The 24453-nt window shown below is 32.5% G+C and overlaps 1 long non-coding RNA gene across 1 annotated transcript in view; it reads left to right on the top strand.

Annotated features, from left to right (window-relative positions):
• LOC145284063 (uncharacterized) overlaps window positions 1–23185 on the top strand; it is a 334892-nt gene extending 311707 nt beyond the window's left edge. The window contains exon 3 of the long non-coding RNA XR_013868794.1: window positions 22892–23185. This is a non-coding gene — a long non-coding RNA (uncharacterized LOC145284063). The remainder of the gene's footprint in view (window positions 1–22891) is intronic.
• Window positions 23186–24453: the final 1268 nt, after the last annotated feature.

Raw genomic sequence — 24453 nt, 5'->3', positions numbered from 1 at the left:
CGGAAGTTGATATTTACAAAGGGGCAAGCTATTTTTGGTTGGAACACAAACGGATTCAGACGTCATTCAAAAAACCTCACAACTTCGATGCAGACATGTCCCCTGCTAGTGTTGTTTCAAAATGTCCGCTCCCTTTTCCTTTTCTTATCGAGGCGGTGATAGGGGTGTCCACACCCCCGACCCCGTCTTTTCTCGCCTGTCAACCGGCATTGATCCGCCTCTGACTCACTAGATTTCCATCCTCAACATATATCCGTTCGACTCACCGCCCCCTCTTAAACATGCCCATCTGATAAAAAGGCTTAATTATGGATAAAAGCAGACAAGGCATGTCTGCCTTGGGGCTACGTCTGCTTCCTGGCTTTAGCACTTTTAACAAAAATCTCTATACATATTGTGATGTTTTAATCATCATGATCATCATCATGATGATCATGATGATCATTATCATCATCATCATCACCGTCATATTTCTGCTTTACGTATTGTATTGCAGTTCTTTTTATTTTACAAATCTATAAAAGTTATTTAATCTAACTCATGAAAAATCACTATCTGTGCGTGTGCGTGTGTGTATCCGACTGTCTGTCTATCACCATTTGATCACATTGTTTTACGGCACGCACTCTCGAAATTCTTGTTAATCATGTTTTTATGGATTTGTAGCCGGCAAAAATAGTTGCTAAGATGTAAAGATTTAAATAAAGCGAATGTCGAGGTGCCAATCTACGCATGCGTAAATATATATTTATACGTTATGCTCGTTTTATTTTTAACTGAATATCGTCCTCGGAATTAAGGTACACCAACATTGTATTGAATAGTAGGGAACAGTATATGTTCGATGAATTGAAAACACTTCACCTATGTAACAGATTTTTTTAATTACAACCTGGAACGACTGAAGCGATTTTGGGTAATTACTTTTTTGCAGTGTCATTCTATACTAGCTACATTAACACATGTTCTTATGGCTAGGAAAATATGTTTCATCCTAAACGAAAAAAATCTATCTACAATATAAATGTTACCTGTCTGTTTAAATATATGTATGTATGTATGTGTGTATGTCGGCCTACAACCTTCGACAGAGCGACAGATTTGCAAGAGATCGGTATCGTTTTAAAGATCGACTCCTCGGACGACAAATATCGAAGGATTTTCCCAAAACTTTAATTCCTTCACCCTCACCTGGGCAGTTTTCTACTGTGAGAGGTTGTTTTTTCGCCGATATTTTCGAAAGTCTTTTGGATTGAGTAGCCTTAATTTAAACTTACGTCACTTCCGGTTTTGCGATTGGCGCAACAGCAAAAAACGTCACGTTTACTACACGTTCTTTCCCTCCATTGTTATACGGCTCGAGCCTGTCTGTCTATTACCTCTTTTTTTTCCTCAACATGCGCTTCTAAACACCCGGACAACGTCGGACACCAATGCTAGTCTTTAATAAATTAATACATTTTTCAACGCAGTTAAAAGTATAACAATTTGAAGAGTCATTCCAGTTATTTTTTATGTTTAGTAAGTTGAACAGATCAAATAACTCCATGCAATAATAGTTTAATTAGATTATCTTTACTGATTGTGGAAATGAATGAATCCCAGATGATACACTAAGCTTTAAAATGATATTTCTGTATAAGCTGGTTAGAAACCTCTTTTTTTATATCCTTTGAGAAAAACATGTTCGGATGTTAACGAATATTTGCCTTTGTAAATTTCCGTCCAGCGTGGGGCATATTTATCTACTGAAAAAACTCAACTACGTGTATGTGGTATAAAATATAAAGAAAATATAGAGTATTAATAGGGTAATGACTCCGGAAAACTGTGGAACTAAGCATTTTTTAATGAAAACGATTATTGGCAACACTAGATGTAATTAGCTACCTCATAAATGTGGCGATATCTGTTGTCGTCGAAGCAAAGATACACTGACTTTATAGCAACCTCTATCATTTCATAAACATATATTCTAGAACATTTGTTCCCAAATATTACGTGGAGATCAAAATAAAACCGGATCTATTAAGCATTAGTATTATTATGCCAATCTCTCTCTATATATGAAACATCTTGCCGGCGTGTATCTGTGCATGATGTTGTTGTGTTTCTGGGACATTTAACAGAAGCTACACGTGTATTCTCATGTAACATTGGGATGAAGAAAATAGAAGTATTTCAAATGTTTATGTGAAACCATAATACGAATATGAACGCATTATAAAATTTAAATTATAAGCATGCATATTCCTGGAGGAAGGCAATATGAGCTGTTCCTAATCTTTTTTTAATTTGTGCATTACTCTCTCTGTTCGTGATATGTATGTGCTCTTACATTTAAGTGAACCGTGATGACTGAACATCTTAAAAAATCCAAATACATATAAGCGGGAGTAAAAGAGAGTAAAATAAAGTTATATGGTGCTATGAGGATAGTGAAAAGAAAACACTGTAATGATTCTCTTTCAAATACGAGCAATGTTTGATCTTTCTGCACGAGCATACTAAATTAATTGTGTTCGGCGCATATAAAGAACAACAATAACGGTACATATTTTTAATCCAACAAGATCCGTGGACCTTGTACGGAATGAAAAATACACGGTGAATCACGGGAAACGGATGTTTGTGATTTGCCATTTTTCACATAAGTATCATAAGCAAACACACGGTGTCCACGACTCGACGGTAGCATGATGGCATGGAAATATAAAGGAATAGCAATTCCAACTCAATAACTAAAATAAAATTTAACGTCAAAGATAAACAAATAACAACAAACCAAACGGCATCTTAAGCAGGTTTAAAGACTACATTCCTCGCTCTCTATCGAGGAGAGCAAGGCGCGTTAAAAAAAAAAACACATCCGCTTCCTGTGCCTCACCCTTATATTGAATTAACAAATGCACTTTGATTAAGCTGATAGTGCCAAGGATTGTTTTTTTTTTACAGAAAAATTAATATCACGCAGAAAACATAGAGGTCTTAACATTTATATGAAAATAGCGTCCATTGTAATAAAAATATATGCTGGCCCAAATGTGATAATTTAATAAGTACTAATAAATATCCAAAGGTAATATTGTGCTACATAGTTTAAGGCAAACAATAAAATCACATTGTAAAAACAATCTATCATGTATTCCCCCACTACAATTTGGCAGACATTTTGACAGACGATGTTCCATTATTTTATGTAAGGTTTCGCTGACTTCTTTCTTCTGCACGTTAAATTTACTTCCAGTTCATTTCTCACACGATTACAACAAGAAATATATATATATATATATATATATATATATATATATATAAAGATAAATGTTTCTCTGTGTGTGTGTTTGTGTGTGTGTGTGTGTGTGTATGTGTGTGTGTGTGTGTGTGGTCACGGATAGGCTCCTGTATGGTTCACAATTTAAAAAAAATTCTGATTACATATAATGAAAGAAGATATATCGAGACACAGGAATGGGTATGTTTGATCTGGCAGAACGGTGATACATTAAAATTGTGGGGTCTCCGTTCGCAACTCGTCCACAAAGTATGGAAGTAAAAAAATTAAAAATAAAAAAAAACGTTTACAAGTGTTTTTGATATAGATGCACATAAGAATACTTTGCTAAGTATGTTTTAACTTAAATAGGGATGGTATAATAAAATTGTGGGGTCTGTGTTCGCGTCTGGCCTCCATAGAATAGAAATAGGCACACACTTTAATAAAGACTTTTCATATCTATCTGCGTAAGTATACTTTGATGAGTATGTTTCAGTTTGAAAAAATATGGTATAATAAAATTATGGGGTGTTCGTTCGCACCTAACCTCCATAGAATGGAAATATGTCACAAAGTTTTACAAGGTTTTTTTTTAATATAGATCCACAGAATATTGTGATAAGTGTTTCAGTGTGAACAGGTATGGTATAATAAATTATGGGGTGTATCTATTTTATTTTTACTTTCATCATATTTTTCTTTGGTTTTGATACCCCCAAATTCGAAGCTATTTCTTTACAGCCGTTCCTTTTCATAACCTATCATACTTTAATAAATCAGAGTCCATTTTCTGTAGGCTGTTTTTGAACCCAGTCAACGATGGGTACTTTTGCTAGTATATATATATATATATATATATATATATATGCTGTAATCGTGTGAGAATATATATATATATATATATATATATGTTTTAATCGTGTGAGAAATGTACATGTAATTAACATATTGGCTATACGTAAGCTTTTTTCTATAATTTTGGCGGAAGGACATAGTGCACATTAACTTTGTAGTCAAAAGCAGTCGCCAATAACATATCGAAAAGAAAACAGAAAATGTAATTAGACCGTGGAACCGTGGTTTCTAAAAGTCAATCTTAATATTGAAAGCTCTAAAGGATTAAAAGAAACAAAATACTTTTACACTTGTAAAAATCAACGTTTGTAAGCAGGTCTTTATACCTCAAATGGGCAGATAAATTCTAAGGTGCTTGTTGTTAATATTTCAAAGGCTACTTACTATCTGAGGAGCATTTCTAATTAGAGAAACGCTCGACGAATGAATAAGGCAGCACATAAATTAATACATTTTTTTCATTCCGATATCAGTCGTTTTGTAGGAAATTGCATCCTATTAATTTTTGAGATAAAAGACGTCGATTGCCGTAAATTACTTCAATAAAATTGTACATCATATTTTCATCCCAGTTTATACGTAACATGGCATTTTTGCAAGTAATGCGTATCGTATACCTAAAACGTATTTTCTAGTGTCTAACGTAAAATTAAAAACGTAAAACGAGACCGAATTCTGTATGAAGTGGACACATTTCCTTCCGATACGTCGCCGGTTTAACGGAGACGGAAGTTTACGATACGAAGATAGGTCTTTTTCTTCTTCTTTTTTTTTAATTACCGACACTATTTGTTGGATGTCCTAGACTGGTCGTACCGGATATCAATTCCCAAGGCTTGGAACTAAAGTATATTACTTTGCAAACATCATTTTAATAGCGTATCTATATGCACGTAAATAAATGTAATGCTTCTACACTTTGGGAATGCGACTTGAAAACCACTATTCTCTAGATGATTCAGGCTAATATTATGTGCTGTTGAATTGATAACGTGTCGAATGAAGGAAAAGTCAACCTTTTTGCCGGTGTACTATTTAAACTTGAACATCGTTGAATTATAGAATCTCAGTTTAGTAAATTAATTATACATCCAATATTTCTTCTCGATGATGTAATGATTAAAGTATAATTCAAGGAATTAAGTTAAGTGTTAACCGTAAGTGTTTTACAAGACCTCTGGATCGATATAATCATTCATAAGTTTTATTAGAACATATTCAAATAAAAAAAAAAAACAATATGCCTGAAAAATGTATGTGCTTATATCGGCTTAAGCATTTCAGAAAAGAATATTACACATGTGAAAAAATGTCTTAATAATGCAATAAATATGGATCTGTAAATGTGGATAGTAAAAGTCTTTTGGAATGCTGACCACAAGACTTTAAGGCTTGACTATTATCTGCTGATGTACAGAGTCGTGTTTCAATTCGTCGTGAAGTTTTATATTCTTCTGTAAATTAAATTTGATTGTTTATCTATACAAACTAGCATGTTCTCCACGAGTGAAAATTGGGTATGATTTATTAGACTGGTAAATGGTTTCTATAAAAAAATAACGATATTTTAAAGACATTTCTTTAAACTCAATTTCATTTATCGATATTTCTTTCCTAGTATTGTTATTAGAAAATTATTAAAGAGAAATAGATAAGAAGAATATACTGCATGTGAGTATGGAAAAGACAAATACAAACACGAATAAAGGAGTAAAGGGCATACGACTTTTTCTTGTTTAATATGTCTGCGCGTCTGTCACCAAAACCCAGTTCAGAACAGTAAAAATAGTGAGACATAAACGTCAAATTCTAACTTCCTCATTCTCTCTCTCTATCTCTCTCTTCCCTCTATTTCTTTTTCTCTCTCTATTTCTCTTTTTCTCTGTCTATGTATCTAAGCACACACACATAAATTAGGTAAAGGGACTAGATTACTTAAAACGTACGTGTTGTAGAGGTCTATGGCTAATGTTTTAATTCAATCATGTGTATAGTTCCTGTGGAAAATCAGTGTCGATAACTGATTTACTCAGTCACGTTGTATGCCAGGGCACTTCAATTATGCAAGTGTTAATCAATAAGAAAAACATATATAGATCATATATATGTATGTATATTTAGACAGCATATGTTCTCTTAAACATATTCGTTAAATACAATAGACATTTTTTGTGCAGTAATTCTGTTTTGCTTATTTCCTACTTTCAAGCAATGTTCTTCATTTCTCGCAGGAACTGGTTGATGGGATAACCATATTTATTGTAAATGCGAGTGTATTCCAATTCTTTCTTGATTAATCGTAAAGGATGCGTTAATCTAGTTAGTTTTGGACAGTTTTTATAATTATATTTTAAAACATGCATGTTTATTTCACTGGTTAATTATTTTAATAACTTTATAAACATTTCCGGGTGTTACTATTACTGGGAAAGATTATTTTTATTGATAATATTTTTTTAGTTTGTAATAGTAAGTCTTCTAGTACTTAAGGGTTACATTTATTATGGGTCTGTTCACGTATAGATGGCGGTTGTATGTTCGATCGAACTCTGGGTAAAGATGTATGCCTGGCCGCACTGATAAGTTGTGATACAACGAAACAGTACTGTAAGTGGATGACTATATACATATATATATGTGTGTATATATATATATATCGAGATACACATATATGTGTGTGTGTGTGTGTGTGTGTGCAGAAAGATCTGGTTTTGCACGTAATTGGATAATGACCAACAAATGTTCAACACTTTCAATACTTTTATTGACATGGAAATCGATGAAATCGCTTTTTTTTTTCAATCGAATCGACTTCTTGTCTGCTCTATCCAGGGACCAACTGTAGTGCACTGAGAGGAAGCTCGGCATACTTCATTGCAATCACTTAGTGCAAAATACACTGCTATTTACATTGCATGATAGAGAACTCAGTGTTGATTTTACAAAATATTAATGTAATGAATTAATCAAAGCTTAAAATCTAAAAGTAAAATACCGTTATCCAATTGTACATTCATTGCGAACGCACCACTATCTTTTAGAAGAACCCTCTGCATATTTGCGACGCCAGGCTAATTTGATTGTACACTTTCATAGGCACTTGTAGTGTTAGGTTGTATAGGAGTGAGAACTTTGATCAAGAACGCATGGTTGTCTGATTTTACGTCAAACCAACGTTATCTAACAACTTGATGAATAAAAAATACTATGAAATTTTTAGTATTTTTTTCGGATTTCATGCTATTACGTAATTCTTAAAGAAATATATTGTGAGCGACCATTTTCATCTAGAATTTTGCAAAGCTGTATAAGCATTATGGATTGTTTTGCATTTATTTTAAATGAAAACGGTAGAATTGTAAAGTGAATACAACGTTACATCTTCTATTCAGGCGGCCCTGTCGGTGGGGCATTAGAATACGCCGACTACCCCCCTGCAGAGGGTAAAAGTCCCTCAATGGGGGTCCTTGATATGACCTTAAACTATATCCGATGGTGAGGCCCCAGCTTGCGGGCTCTGGGGAGTGCGGAGCCACCCTTTAATTGTCATTGCTCCCAGGTCCACTCTGACCCGGAGTTGTAGTACCTGTAAGGGTCCCAACTATGGGTTAAATAGAAACTGACTTGCAAAAAACAAATTATTCTATTAAAAAATTTTCAAAATCACCGGATTCGGCATTAAATAACCTGAAAAGGGTTGATATGCCATAAAACAAAAACAACCAACCAACCAATGTATTCAGACATAGCCATTTTGGTTCCCAAGATGTATGTAATTATGAGTGTGCAGATTTCATTAACTTTACGTGCGCATATATATATATATATATATATATATATATATATATATATATATATATATATATGGTCACTTAGGTCGGCCACACACACACACACACACACACACATATTCATATATATATATATATATATATATATATATATATATATACATATATATATAGTCACTTGAGTCAGCCACACATGTTAGTGGCGGTCTGCATCGGTGCATGCAAGTTTATCTGAGTACGTGTGTGCAGTAATATCTAAATTTTACGGACCAAGTATTTCACTAATAATTTCTCCATTTCGAAATTATTTCATATTTGGAAGAGATAATTGTATCTGAATGCTTCGATTTTGAGTTGAATTCTAATAATAAACTCAGAATATAAATATTATCACGAGATTTCCGTGTCCAAATTATCGGCAAAGATTTCTATTTACATTCTCTGTGTGCATCTATGTTTCGTAAGATGTCATTCTGAAACTTACGCTCATAATCGTTTCTGCTCTTTGTTATTAACGTCTTACTAGCACTACTAATGTGTAACGTTGCTCAACACGTTGTAGCTTTAGTATCAAAGTACACAAAGAATAGAAAAAAAACTCTTCAAATCACTGCGGTTTTATGCACAGCAAAATTTATTTTCTCACTCGCCCGACACGCATGACATCTCGTTACGTCTGTGACATCTCTAGAACGTCGTCTATGTCCTTAACGTGATGGTCTCTTTTTTTCATACTGTGATGCAATTTAACTTACGGCTCAGTATTTGCATATAGCCTCTGTGCTATGTTACAAATGGCAATATATGCTTTCAAATAAATAAATAAATAAATAAATAAATAACATATTTAAAAAAATGAAATATAATAATAATAATAATAATAATAATAATAATAATAATAAATAAATAAATAAATAAATAACATCGTGGCGCACACAGGCGCATAGAGACAGTTTAAAAAAACATGAAAATATACGAGAAATCGGAATCAAGCGAAGGATTAAGATTATACAACAGACGGTAGTGGTAAAAATGTCTGAAAAGCTAAGAAGAAATAGCTGTTATTAAAAATTACCTACATTGGCTACACGTTACATTTTGGAAACTACAACGGGAGAAAAGAAAACAATAGAAGAATGTCACTATGAATTAATAAATCTAAAACGGTAAAATACGACCTCTTCTCATATTGGCGTCTGTGTGGACTGCCGCCATACGAAATACTCATGAAATGCACAATTATAGAAAATTCAGAAAGAAAGCACTAACCGGACTTCCACTGGATATATGTGAGGAGGATCGGAATCTGAAGGAGACTTGTGTCTCGTCAAAGTGGATTATATGATAATGGTCCTTGTCATTAAAATTCAATAGTTTGCAGTTGGTGCAATAAAACCATGTTATTTTTTACACAGGAATGAACACTTATCAAGACCTGAGATAACTCGAGGGTAAATGTTAATGGCTATACATTATTCAATGTGATTATAGTGTAGTAAACATAAGTAGTGGAATTTTCGTAAGTTCGATTACTTAGGGAGACGGTTCATAAAGAACGTGTTTACGTTGGACTTGAAGACAATCAGATTGTAGTCATCTGGAAAGCAAGTAATCGTGCAGTTCTAAGAAAAAACTTTGCTCATAAAAGCTAGATTTAAGTTACGCCTCATATAAAGTTTGGCGCGGGGGGTAAATTACAGCTCAGACGAGCACCTGCCGCGGAAAAAAGGATAAAGAAGAGACAAACTCGCAACGTCTCTTTTCTAGGAAAGACTTTGCAGGAAAGAGAAAAGGGCATCCCCCACTTTGCTACGAAGTCTATCTTGAACTCTGTACAGGCAGGGTAAGCTACTTCTAGCAGCTCCAGACAAGATGTGGCAACAGTACTCCATCATTTGCCGTTCCTGGCTATTTTGTAGGTAGAAAATTTCATCCGGAGTGAGAAGGATCCTGGAGCGTTAACAGGATCCTACTATTTTTCCAGCGACCTTGATAATTGATTTGATATATGTGTTCCATTTCAAATCGGGAGTAAAGGTCAAGCCCAGAAGCTTGTACAAAATATGAAACCTCCCCAAAACAAGAGCCATGCATTTCAATTGATGACATGTGGGCATCAGAGCGTTTATGGTGTAAAGATAGAAGCTTGGGGTAAGATGCATTAAAAGTACCCATCCACCTCTTTCCCGATTGTCCCACGTGCTCAAGATCAGAGAAGAGATAATTAGAGAGAACTTGGCCGTTTACAATGTTTGATGTGCTACCATAGATGGTAGTGTCCTCAGCATAAATGTCTACGAATGATGTAAGGATGTGATTTTGATATCATTAATGTAGATCAGGAAGAGAGTTGGGCCCAGGATGGACCCCTTAGGGACACCAGCATTAATACTGAGAGCTTCTGATTTCTGCCCATCAACAGCTACTCTTATGAGCCTATCAGAGAGAACTGATTTAATACTTGAGAAGACATTTCCAGCTATACGATAGCTGGAGATCTTGTGAAGTAGACCTTTATGCCATACCTAATCAAAGACCTTTGATATGTAAAGAACAATTGCCCTAGAGAGAAAACCTCCGTCCGAGCTTCGCTGATCCTACGAGATATAACTGTAAGCACGTCTGCTGTAGATCTAATAGAATGGAAACTATATTGTACGCCACTAAGAAAACTTTTTTTTGCTTAAGAGGTTGACCACTTCTCTTCTTAACACAGATTCCAGCAGCTTACTCATAACGCACAGGAGACGTATTGGTCTGTACTGAGAGGGAGATAAACGATCACGTGAATTCTTAAATACAGGACGTACTGATCTGATTTGATAATGTTAGGTTTTTGATGAAACTTTTTCGAGGGTGTTAAACATTCTATACTTACCATTTCATCATATCTGAATGTAAAGAGGACACATTCTTTTTAAACATGGAACGCAGATGTAGATCTGATATTTATGTGCGGAAGCTTTTTGCACAGGTTATAGACAGAGGTGGGAAGTACTGGAAATTTACATGTACATGGCGTCACTCAAGTCCAAGGAAAATCCATTATCAATAATTATATGATAATAATAATATGCATAAGACGAAGAGAAGAAGGAGAAGAAGAAGACAGAGAAGTAGAAGGAAAAGAAGAAAAAGAAAAAAGAAAAAACGGAATGCAAGCGACGATATATTATTTTTTAGTTATGTAAAAGGAATTTCTTTCGGTAATATATTAGTTTTTATGAATTGTTTTATGTAAGGATAAAATGAATACTTGTAATGGGTTGGTCTCGAAGGGGCAAGTGTATGTCAGGACTGGTTATTAAAATAGGAGCATTATTAATATCGCATTAATTACCGCATGTGGGTGATGAGAAATTCCAAAGGTTTAATTTAATGAGAAAAGTGTACCGATTCCCTGGTTCATTGTGATTTTTGTTAATAAGTTTTTGCAAGTTTTTTTTTTTAATTTGATCAGAACAGAATAAAACTGATTAGGAATAATCTGTTCATTACATAATACAGAGTACTTTAAATCGCTTTTTTATGATCACTTTGAAGTTTAAGTCTAGCACATCTGACAAAAGGTCCACATGCCTAGCTCAGCATAATTTGAATTGATTATATAAATCTATAAAACAGGGAGATTTATTATGTATGTATTCACGTACTCTAATTACGTAATTATTGGGGCGATTTAACTAGGATTTAGAACGAATCGTGATGTAAAAAAACGGACACATTAGGATTTAGGTCTTATTGTTCTCTTTTCATGAAAGTTATTTTTTTTCGAAAGTTAAACGGAAGTTTCAGCTACAGTAAGATCAGATTTCCCCTTCTATTGCAAACGATGTATTGTGTAAAGTTAACTGAGAACGTCTGCTGTTGTATTACAAGCTGATGTATTATTACTGGCTATATTAGCGCATATTTGATTAAAATGTGAATTTATTAGTAGATTAAAGTTGAGTTAATTAATTTTATTTCTAAATCACGCGGTTCACATTGCAGTGTGAAGATTGGTTTGTTTTCAAATGCCTGCCGTTTAAATTAATCTACTAGCTTGTTATATTCAAATATCGCATCACCTGAGTTTACTAACTTCCCATCTATAGTTTTAATATATATCAATATATGAGGTATGCCCTAATTCCGGTTATATTCTAGCTTTATAAATATTTGTATGATATCTCAATCAATCTCTGTGCTTATTAAGCGTTTATAGAAAGAAGGAAAATGCCATAAACTGGTTTATATTACGTATATATATATATATATATATATATATATATATATATATATATATATATATATATTATGTAGCCAGACTTTGGGGAAGCATCCTGTAGATTATGTAGACAGACTTTGTGGGCACCCTGTATACACACACATGCACACACAACCACACCCACCCACCCACACACACACGTATATATATATATATATATATATATATATATATATATATATATATATATATATATATATAAAGGGTGCCCACAAAGTCTGGCTACATAATCTAGAGGATGCTTCCACAAAGTCTGGCTACATAATGTAGCTAGACTTTGTGGACACCCTGTATATCAGTGGCGACTCTAGCCTATTATTTCTACTCGACCCCCGCCCTCTGTCAACTTCAGTTCCATATCCGTGGTCAGTGAACGCAAAGTAAGTCATCATAGTTGCTATTGCGTGAGTCTCCATTGTATAGCACAGATTGACTAACCTACCTTGTATGGTGTTTTTTTTTTAAACAATCAAAATACTATATAATTTGTAGTCTTGTTAATACAGTAGATAAGCTATTTTTTCCTTTCAAAAGTATAGAAGAAAAGAGATGTCCATTACTATGGCCAGAAAAATATGTTTATTAGAATAAAGAAATTGATGGCAATGATAACTAACCAGGTTAGCAATCAAGTCCACAAATCTCCAGGTCATTTGTCTCATGGAATTATAAAAATAATTAAATGATTGAAGTTATATTAGCACTTCACAATCGTTTTTACTTCATTAAGTCGTGAATTTTGAATCCTAGAAATCTACGAAAACAGGGGTTCTATGTCATTTTATATTAATAGTAAAAAAAACCCCACAAACCTCGGAACTTTCGTAGAATTCCGTAGTAGTGCGTAAATACTCTTGTAAATTTTTTTCATAAAGATTCCGTATGTAACTTTTTTTGCTGAATCATTTCACAGCTAGAGTTCGTCTATAAATGTCCTTGAATGGGCGTGTCTGCAGGTCAAGCGCGTTTTTGGGAAGGCCATCTCATTTGAGCATAAACACCAGGCGTCTTGGTTTGGCCGCAAATTTTTCTATTACCTTATTGTGCAAATCATTTCTTTGCTCTAAGTCTTTAAGCAGTTGCTTCTCAATTGAAATTCGGGTTAAAGAAGAAAGTCGATCCTCAACCATAGTGCATCTCAAAAATGATCGTATTCTGTCCAAGGTTTGGAAACTTCTTTCATTTGAAACTGAAGTAGCAGAAATGGTAAGGAAAAGTTGTATCAGTCTCACAGTTTCAGACATTGCAGACAAAAAACCGAGTTCATGAAGCATCTCCAAAATAGCTTTACTTGAGGTACATTTTTGGAAATCATTGTCAGAATACAAATACCTGATCTCATTTGTCAAGGATTTTAGGTCAAAATACCAGGGTTTTTTTTGCAATGTATCTATATGTTGCTTAGGGAATGTATAGGAAAAAAACTCCAAACTTCTTCACATAAAACAATTCAAAATATGAAAAGTCTCCTATGTTGGCGAATCGTTCCTGTAGTGACGAAATAATGTTTTGAATTATTTCAAAATATACACTTTTGTAGTTGATTCGATTTCCGGTAGTTCTTTTTGTGGTTGGAGCGTGTGATTCGTCAGATATCTCCATGTCTGTCACCGTTTGTTGGATTATATTTTCGTATGTTCATTGTCACGAATGTTTGATATTGATTGAATGAAATCATGTATTTATCTGTAGCATCTTTCACGTCGATTTTTCTGCACTGTAAAATGTCAAATAATTTCTCTTCTTAAAAAAGAATGACATAAAAACAGTTAATAAAAACCATGAAAGTGAAATCATTCAATTTTGACAATAGATTATCGGTTTCATTTAGTGTTGCTTCATCCAATATTTCGCCATAATCAAGAATATCTTCGAGTGCGTTCACTATTTTTTGACGATCGTCTTTTATAGCGGATACAGTTTTCATTTATAAAACCATCTGGTTCTACACAAGGATGGGATGCTGATTTCAAATTTTAGGAACACACTCTTCCGTTTCGTACTAGATGATGTGAATTTACTGAAACTGTAAATGTGCAAAAAATATTTTAACGCCATCAACATTTTCCGTACTTTTACTCAAAACTAAATTAAGTTTATGGGCATAACAATGGATGAAATTGTCGTATGTAATTCCCCTCTCTCTCAATTTAATTTGCACTCCGTTCCGTTCACCTGCCATCACGGCTGCTCTATCATAAGTTTGGCAAACCAATTTTGATTTTGCATCATCGAAGGAATTTGAAGAATTCTCATTTACATCAGCTAATATTGTGGCACGGCAATTTAACAGCGCCCACGTCATTAAATCCAAGGAATCGTTCAATAATTTTCTATCCATTCACATACCTAACAATGATCGAAAGCTGCGCATGCATTGCACAGTCTGTTGTTTCATCAGTCTGCACTGAAATAAATCAGCAATCACGTTATCAATTGCAGATATAATTTCATTCTGCATTGTTCTTGAAACACCTGAAAATTGACTAGAGCCTTCTTTGGCGGAAAGTTTTGATACAAACACGCTGTCAGTTTTAGAGAACACTGCAATAATTCTCGAGAATTACCGTTAAGAATATCTTCTCCTTCATCGTGTCCGCGCAATGGTAGTTCTTGTTTGCAAATATATAATATTGCGTTTATCAGGTGTTTCAGATATTGTCTATTTTCTTCAAGCAATTTATTGTGCCTTTCTCTTTCAAGTTTGGCCGATTCACTAATAGCAGTGATTATGTCATACATGCCAAATGTTTTTAAACGCGTATAATTATTCAAATTTAAAATTCACGAAAACAAATTGCTCAATAAACAAACAAACAAATTCACTCTCATTCAAAACCTGTTCTTTATTAATTAATGGAACAATAACCTCATCACTGATATTACAATATATACTCGTGGTTATGTTTACACATAGCTATTCATACTACTAATATTGCAGCAGTAGTAGTAATCGTTCTTCATGTGTTTATAGGTACGTATGTGTCTATACATCTCTCTCTCTCTCTCTCTCTTTCTCTCTCTCGGCCCCTCTCCCTTTTCACAAGACAGTCGTCAGCAGTGACATTGTGCTCACTTTTTTGAGCACGGTAGTTTGACTTCATTTTGCCATTGGCTACAGCAAAAAGCGAGATTCCTCTAACATTACTGTTAGTATAAGATGGGTCTTGTGCTTGGCACGGATTACACATTGTTCAACATTGTAGCTACTTTTATGGGATGTTCAATGGATCTGACGGTTGCCGGAGAATGACCATCCGTTCAAAGCAGCATCGTTGATACATTCCTAGATATATTTATGAACATTTGGCTACTTAGTTATGTAAACTTAAATAGATAGATAATTTAATTGAGATCAGACTAAGTATGTTTGCTTGAAATAAATGAATGATTTTTAATCTATTTGGAATAACATTGACCGAGTTATTAGTCGTGCTGGGCACTAGTCTCATCTCCGCCCCTGATATATATATATATATATATATATATATATATATATATATATATATATATATATATATATATATATATATATATATATATATTCATATATAAATATATATATATATAAATGTATATATATATATATATATATATATATATATATACGTATAAATACACGTCTAGTTTTGTGATTATATGCGAGTGGATATTAGCATCAGTTTGTATTAGTATATACAGTTGTATTTTATTTCTGCATGTTTTATGTCAGTGATCGGCCGACTACGTGAGGACGTTTACTCGTAAACAAATATAATATACAGATACCTTCTAGCAAACGGAACACATAATAGTTTATAGACAGATGTTTATATACGGCAACATGGCCGGTAATAGTACTTCAGGTTATAAGAGACGAACATCGTTGGTTCAATTTTAGACAAAGGGACACAGATGGTCACTTCGTATTCAATTAGACTATCCAGCATCTTCTGGTATACGTGTATGAACCCCTTTTTAATCGCTATTTTTCAAAAATATTTGTAATTTATATTAATTTCCTAGTCCTATATATTAGAAATAATACATATATTTCCTCACTTACTCATGGCATAAGAAAAGCTAACAGCCCTTCACCACTTTTGCCATTTCGGTCAGTTTTCGACTGATCTCCATTGCTTCCAATCCTCACTTCCCGGCTTTTCTCATGGGATTCCTTATTTTATTTCGACTAACATAATTTAAAACCTCATGGCATTTCCCATTGATGTAGCTTCTACTTCTTACAATTAACATAAAATTCTTCTCCAGACATCCTTCTGTCATAGATAACAACCACTCGAGGACATCGTGTCTGATGGTATTTCTAAACCTCTCATTTTTCTAGGTTACTACAAATTAGGATGTTTTTTTTTTTATTTCGTAGCCATTGATCTTTATTTATCACTATCGATTCATACATACACTATTTGTTTTAAACGTTTTTGATAGGTCCTGGGTAAATAGTTGATTTTTTTTCAATTAGTTATGTTTAACAAAACACAAATAGAGCTCTTCATTTTATGAAAACAAATATGACATCCCCCGACTCAATTCTATAACAAGTCTTCACCTTTCACTACCCTGCGGACTTGAAACCTCAAACAGTACTAAACAAACGGAACACAACTACATTTTAATTGTAACAGGTATCGACTTATAGATGATGCAATGGAATACAAATTTTGCAATCAGTGTGTATCTCGATGATAAAAAAGTTTGCTTTAGCTTAAATGGCAAACGGACTGATGCAATTATCGGCGTCAATTGCAATAATGGTTCTGGGACTTCCAGAGTCTGGCCTGGTAGGTGTTCGGGGCACCACAGCTTGGACCTGGCCATCGGGGAATCCGCACGACTATAGAAAGTTCATAGAAGTGACCGTCTGGCAGGTGCTGCTAGTTTCACTCATGTCTGCGTCATTTGAGCCAGAGATATATTAAATAATGGCAATATTCGAGAACGAGTTGCTGCCATGATGTATGTATGTATGTATATACGGCATACATGTCAGGTCATGTCATATGCTACTGGTACCATGTAACCCAGTACTACCTGCCTCATGGTCGGGTCACCGGCGACTAAACTGGTTCCCCCACCAGACATGTTTGGTGAGGAGGGCAGCTAGTCTCCCTGGAGGATTAAAAACAAGACCTTCCAAAGGGCGAATGAACTCTTTTTCTGGGTCAACGGCCAACTAGCACCGTGTATATTTGTGTGTATATGTGTGTTGGAATAGAGAGGGCTCTCATAAGCCGTGGTGAAGGCAAACTTTCTAGGAGAAGCAAATCTCTGATTTAAATAACAATAATGCGGGAGACCAGTACCCGCATTAAGCTGGTCTGCAGTTTAATTTGTTGCTGGCTATCTTGCTCTTGTTTGTTGCTGGATCTCAACATTTTGAACCGAGAGAGAGACGTACAAAGCTAAGACTCTGTAACATCATCTTTGTATAGATACTCCCTCAGCCATTTGGGCTCATGGATTTTAAATGTCTGAGGGAGTGGCACTCGTCTGACAAGACGTTGCAATCATCATGTACGGCATAATCAGGTTGACACGCCGCTTATAAGCAACGTTGAGTCTGGCTAGTACCGGATGGGTGACCATTTCTGAATTCTAGGTGCTGTATGTGCTTTTCACTTATCTCGGTATTGTTTCCAGTCTTCCTGTACCTCAGGTTGCCACTGGTATTCAACAATGCCGACTCAGAGGAGATGTGGTTCAAGATTGCGCAACTCTTGCCACAAACATTTCACGCGCAGACACCATTACAGTGGGTATTCATAGTCTGTAAAGACTGAAAAAAGTATTTTTTCTGTATGCATGTATGTATGTGTTTTCGACTGACATATTAAGCACCCTTGGTGTAATCGATACATGAAATATTATATCTCATTATAATGTCATCCTAACGGTTGCTTTATAATGTAAGAGAAATAAAGATAGGCAGAAGAAGGTACTTTAACTACAAAGGAAGTGAATGAAAATTTCTCTAGTATACAGAGTTATTTTTTGGTCGACTGTGGATAAAACTATAGTAACCCTCTAATCCCAGTCACGTCAGAGTAAACTAAACTAGAAATCATATATCTACATTATACTGTAATTTTACGTAAGCCTGTATTCATGTCATAAAATGTCCCCTGTTTCTATATAAACAGTCATCGATATTCCATATGTAATAAACTGAATTTACATTATTACACTGATTATCATAGCTCTGTAAATATATACATATATATATATATATATATATAATATATATATATATATATATTGTACATTGAAATATTTTATATTTTCGACTAATGAATGTCATGTTTTAAAGCGAAGACTAGATTTTCTTTATAGCTTTAAATAATTACTCCACGTAATATGATGAGCATTAAAACTTCTAACCTGAACTTGAAAAGGTAGTTTCGTATTCATAATCTCTATTAAAATAGTGATAGTATTTATTGAGAGAAAAGTGACATTCTACGTTTTGAAAAAGGGATATTCCAATATATACTGTGTCTCACTTAAATAACGTAAGATATACGTATGATATTATATATATATGCAATCACAAACAGGCACATACGGATGCATATATATATATATATATATATATATATATATATATATATATATAGTGCATAATGGAAACATATTATGAGGTATTAACAGCTTCTATTCCAATTTTCGGATTTTAATCATATCAAAACGCACTTTATTTCCTTTTGACGGATTGATTGTTGCTATTTCTGCTGATGACTTAAGGGCAAAATAGATTCACTGATTGGTATTATTATTAAGGGATTAATTTTCCGCTTGGAAACAGATACTGTCAAAAATTATAAATGTCAACTGAATAAAAGGAATAAATCATAAGATGATTAAAATCATTAATTTCGGATTATATTCTTTTGCCATTTATTTACTATATATATATATATGTATATATATATATATATATATATATATATATATATATATATATATATATAATTCCAAAAGCTTTAACACGAGCATTTCTTCGTCATTTAATTGAGTTGTTTGGTGATTCATAATATTTGAATTCTTCCTTGAGAGTTAGTTTTACAACGTCTGTGTTAGATTTTAAATAAGATTTTTCAAGTGTATGTTGTTGATCTGGGAAATATTTTTTGTCGAACTCAGGAATTTGCACACATTTTGAACAAAACTATTTATTTAATTTACGGGATAGCATCCCCTCGTTTAGTCAGTTTTGACAAGGAAAAATTCCTAAGTAATTTTTGCTAGTATTTTTACTGTTGACACACTAAGGATTACAATTCAACATTTAGAATAGTGTAACTTACAAAGGAAATTACCAATCTCTTTTTTTTACATGAGATGTGAGTTTAATAAGTATTTAAATAACTCAAGTAGGTCATACGATTTTCAAAAGTTAAAGGATCTTTTTTTCCATTTCAGTTGTTTTTCTTTTATGTAACGGTAATATATCTCCTTCGTGTGGGTCAAATTTATAACCCAACATTTGGACTTTTTTCGCGTCAGTTTTCATTCCCGGAAAACCGTGTAACATAACTTAGTTTGCTATAAATTTAACGTAAATAATTTTAACAATTGTAGCGATGAATGTATCATTAACTTAATAAAAATAATGTAAACATATGGGTTAACAAATTTGTAACAACAAACGATTTCCTTTGCTTAAAAACATATACTCTTCGGTCGCATATTTTCCAACAAATAAGTAAGACGGTGGGTACGACGGGTTCAGGGATGTGTACGTTAGGAAAAAGGGAGACGAAAACGTCAGTTCACTAGACGTGACAGTTCTAACCCTCGGGATGAAAAAAGGAAGGGATCCGTATAAAATAATCGTGATTAAAATACGAAAAGGAATTCGATCGCAAGGAGATAGATTCTGCAATAAAAATAACCATAACCAGTTCTGACTTGCACTCCCCCTTTTTAAACAGTCAAATATGCATAAATGAAAGGCAAAGAAAGAGTACTATCTAGAAAAAAATAGACTGTCATTGACACGTGTTAAGGTCAAGTATGTCAGCGAGACAGTATTATGCAAATAGGGAACTAGTCATAATATTTAAATGCAAGTTGTTAAGACAAACTATCGAAAGATTTTTCTATATCACTCTGCAGCGTGTATGTGATTATTAGTGCTAGGACAACTATTATTCTTTTCATTTCTTTGACCTTCCAGTGTGTATCCGTTGATATCCTGTATACTTTTATATAGAGTAATAAGGTTCATGGTTGATATATATATATATATATATATATATATATATATATATATATATATATATATATATATATATATATATATACTCGAGAGTTAAAACAATGATGTGGACACTCTCTTGTCATAGCCATAGCGAATGTCTTATTATAGAAATACACAATTTTTGGATTGAGTTGAGTTTGAAAACATACTATTTTAATCAACTAAATTGTGCTAACAATGGTCTCTTATTTTACATATTCTCCTGATATCAGTTGCTGACATCGTTCATGTTTTATTCGATGAGTCAAATAAAACAAACATTGCAAGGAAGAAGAAAAGAAAAAAAAAGAAAACAACATACTGAGGATGGAGTATAGCTCTGAAATATATTAATGTTATAAATTTCAAACAAGTAAAATATTTGCTTTTTTTCCTAATAGTACGTTGTGATTTGGCTTTCAAGCGCACTAGATGCGTATTTTATTTTATTCAAATAAAATCAACGTTACTATATGGAACTCACACACATAACATGAAATACTTTACTGTACAATATTTTACATGAAAGAATATTTTGGTACTAATTTGTCTCCACTTATCAAGACTCAACGGCCACTCGAGGATAATGAGTTTGTCAGGTTCATATTAAGCCAAGCCCTTTGTGATTGCAAAAGATTCTTGAAACATGGCAGAATTGGATGATTTAAGAACATGGCTAAAACATAAACGTAAATGTTTAACCGTAAAAACATTAAAGAGAGTGGAGTAGAGATTAGGGTTGGATCAAATACAATTGCATTTGTATTTCAATTGTATACTAATAAATTTTAATGTAATTGTATTTGTATTTTAACATCACAAGATAAAGTCATTTCTATTTGTATTTGTATTATGGCATCCAGGAAAATAGTATTTTGTATTTGTATTTATATTTGAGAGAGAGAGAGAGAGAGAGAGAGAGAGAGAGAGAGAAGGAAACTTTCAGAGCTCTAATGATAATAAAATGCAATGAGGGCATGATATAGAATGTAATGTAGATGTCAAATTTGGAAGGAAATATTTCTTTTCTTTTTCTTCTTTTTTTGCATATTTTCAGATTTATTTATTACTTTGAAAAAAAAGTACTTATATTTGTTTGTGTTTAAATCAGTTATTGTATTTTTATTTGTATTTAGAGATTGAGGAATAAAAGTATTTATATTTGTATTTTGAGATTGAGGAATAAAAGTATTTGTATTTATATTTGTATTTTGAGATTGAGGAATAAAAATATTTGTATTTATATTTGTATTTTTAGACGTAGGAATAAAAGTATTTGTATTTGTATTTCTGGTAACCTATCTCAAGCATTTACCATAAAAAGGAATGCAGTGAAGGAATACTAAAAATGCTATTTCTGTGAAAATAAATCAGTCTGTAGAGAAGAGAAATTGACACTCTCCATTAAATATAGAACTCGATTTTGTGTTCCCTCAAAGCAGCAACTAGTAATCTGAATGAGCTTTCTTTAGGGACATTCATGTCATGGCATATGACCCTTCGAAAGGAAGGTGGTTTCATCAGGATTGAGGTAATTTCCAGATCTGCAGTAGTATGATCTAACCATTATTAACAACGATTTTAGCAACGGATTTAATTAAAGTCTTCCATTTCTAATAAGTTGAAAAATGAAATTAAGCAACACAGTCAAGCGCATATAAACATAATTTGGCATGAAACTAAACTCGTATTCACGCACATTGTTCACCTTATTACTATGAGTTTAATTACTTAAACGTGTACTTGAAGACGTGTTTATGCACTGATAAAATATGCCTAATTAGTCACCTTATTCCCAAATATTACATACACATGAATGTCAGTTATGTAATATATTAAACATCGAATAAGCAAAATGCAAATTATCATTATTATTATTATTATTATTATTATTATTATTATTATTATTGATTTATTTATTTATTTATAAATCAACACATGTACTCATGTCTTATTCTATGCACTGATACGAATATGTTGAATTGCTTTAATACATATTAATATTTTTGATGGGGAAATAAAAACAACCATATATATATATATATATATATATATATATATATATATATATATATAACATAGTATAGGAATTACTAAATCAGCGAAAAATGTATATATCTTTTTAAACTCTTTATTTTCATGATAATGATTTTGGGTAATTTTCAGACAATATGTGTATAAAGCCTAATTAAATAAAAATGCAAATTGTGAAATAAAATTTTGGAAATGTACCCTTTTGTTTCCATAATCTTTTATATTGTAGTATTAGTAACCTTAAGTAAGAAGAGTTTAAAATCTATCCTTAAGAAATTTTTTTTTAAGATTTTTTAGTGGTTTTACATTTTTGATCAGCAGTATATATATATATATATATATATATATATATATATATATATATATATATATATATATATATTTACTACAATATAAGGATAAATATATTTTTCTTTCTATTTCAGATAATTTGAAATTTGATGCAACAATCAGATGTCAACCAGAATTTGTCACCTGCCACTATATTATTACCAAATCACCGATAACTAAAAAAATAACCGCTCATTGCATTCACCCCCTAAAACTGAAAATGGATATATATACAGGTTTTATTTGGTTATGTGTCACAAGTGTTGCCTTAACGACTGTTTTTGCGTACTTTCTTGTTATATTATATGCAAATGTACATCCGACGTCTAAAAATCATAACTTATTTTTCGTCAGTGTTCACAGTGATATTCAATACACACACACACACACACACACACACACACACACACACACACACACACATATATATATATATATATATATATATATATATATATATATATATATATATATATATATATACAGGGTGTCCATGAACTCCATGTGCAATTTTAAATTGAATTGTTCCCAAATCAAACCCTTTTTACATTTTATTTCTATTGCAATCACAAATAAAATTATAAATATTTTAAGGCGCACACGAACTTTATGGATACCCTGTATATATATATATATATATATATATATATATATATATATATATATATATATATATATATAAATCATGATTTATCGGTGAATTAAACAGTAATATAATTGAATTAAATATTGTTAGATAATGGATGCAGCATTTATGTAATTCGTGTAACCTTCTGGTACGGAATATATATATATATATATATATATATATATATATATATATATATATATATATATTACTCTACTGATTTTTTCACGTGAGTCTAATGATTTTAACAGACAATCGTGCAGATTTATTTAATCACTATATTACCCATCACACCGAAGCTTAGTCTCACTCTTTATCAAGTTCTGAGTTACTTTCCATATACTAGGTAGTGTTATTGAGTCAATATGGAAAGACTTTTTAATACCAAATCTTATGTTGCTAAATCCCATATATAAAGGCATATGTATCAATTTAAATGATTTTACATGGTTACAATTCAAGATAAACAGTATTTTTCATACTTAAAATGCATTATTATATTACAAGTGGTTTACTATCTTACGATACATCGACTACATTGATCAACACGCATTCTCTTGTAATGTCCATAGAATATAACTATAATTTCAAAACTAAAACTAAAATAGATATAGTAGATAAAAAGAAAATGTTTCAAATTTTTTTATTTATATATTCACAATCTACAAACAGAACCACACATGGCGTGGAAACATAGTTTATTTACATGCATTTAAAATAAAGGCAACACGTGAATGGAGTGTGTTTTTTTAAGAAACCTATTACTGTTTAGGAGGAGAAAAATGCGAAGGACGAAACTCTATGTTGTATATATATATATACATATATATATATATATATATATATATATATATATATATATATATATATATATACATGTTTATACGCAAACGTATCGTTTGGATTTACATTGTGGATTATACGCTTCGGAGTACCTCCTAATATGGTGAGTACATTTTACATTTAAATCTTTGCTTAAACCGTGGTCATCTATTTATGCTTCAATGTGTTTTAGAATGGAAATGCCAC

The sequence above is a fragment of the Euprymna scolopes genome, chromosome 8, assembly GCF_053919585.1.
Source record: "Euprymna scolopes isolate OS-2025 chromosome 8, ASM5391958v1, whole genome shotgun sequence".
Classification (NCBI taxonomy): domain Eukaryota; kingdom Metazoa; phylum Mollusca; class Cephalopoda; order Sepiida; family Sepiolidae; genus Euprymna; species Euprymna scolopes.
Note: the sequence above shows the minus strand (reverse complement) of the source record. Positions and strands in the feature narration are given on the sequence as shown.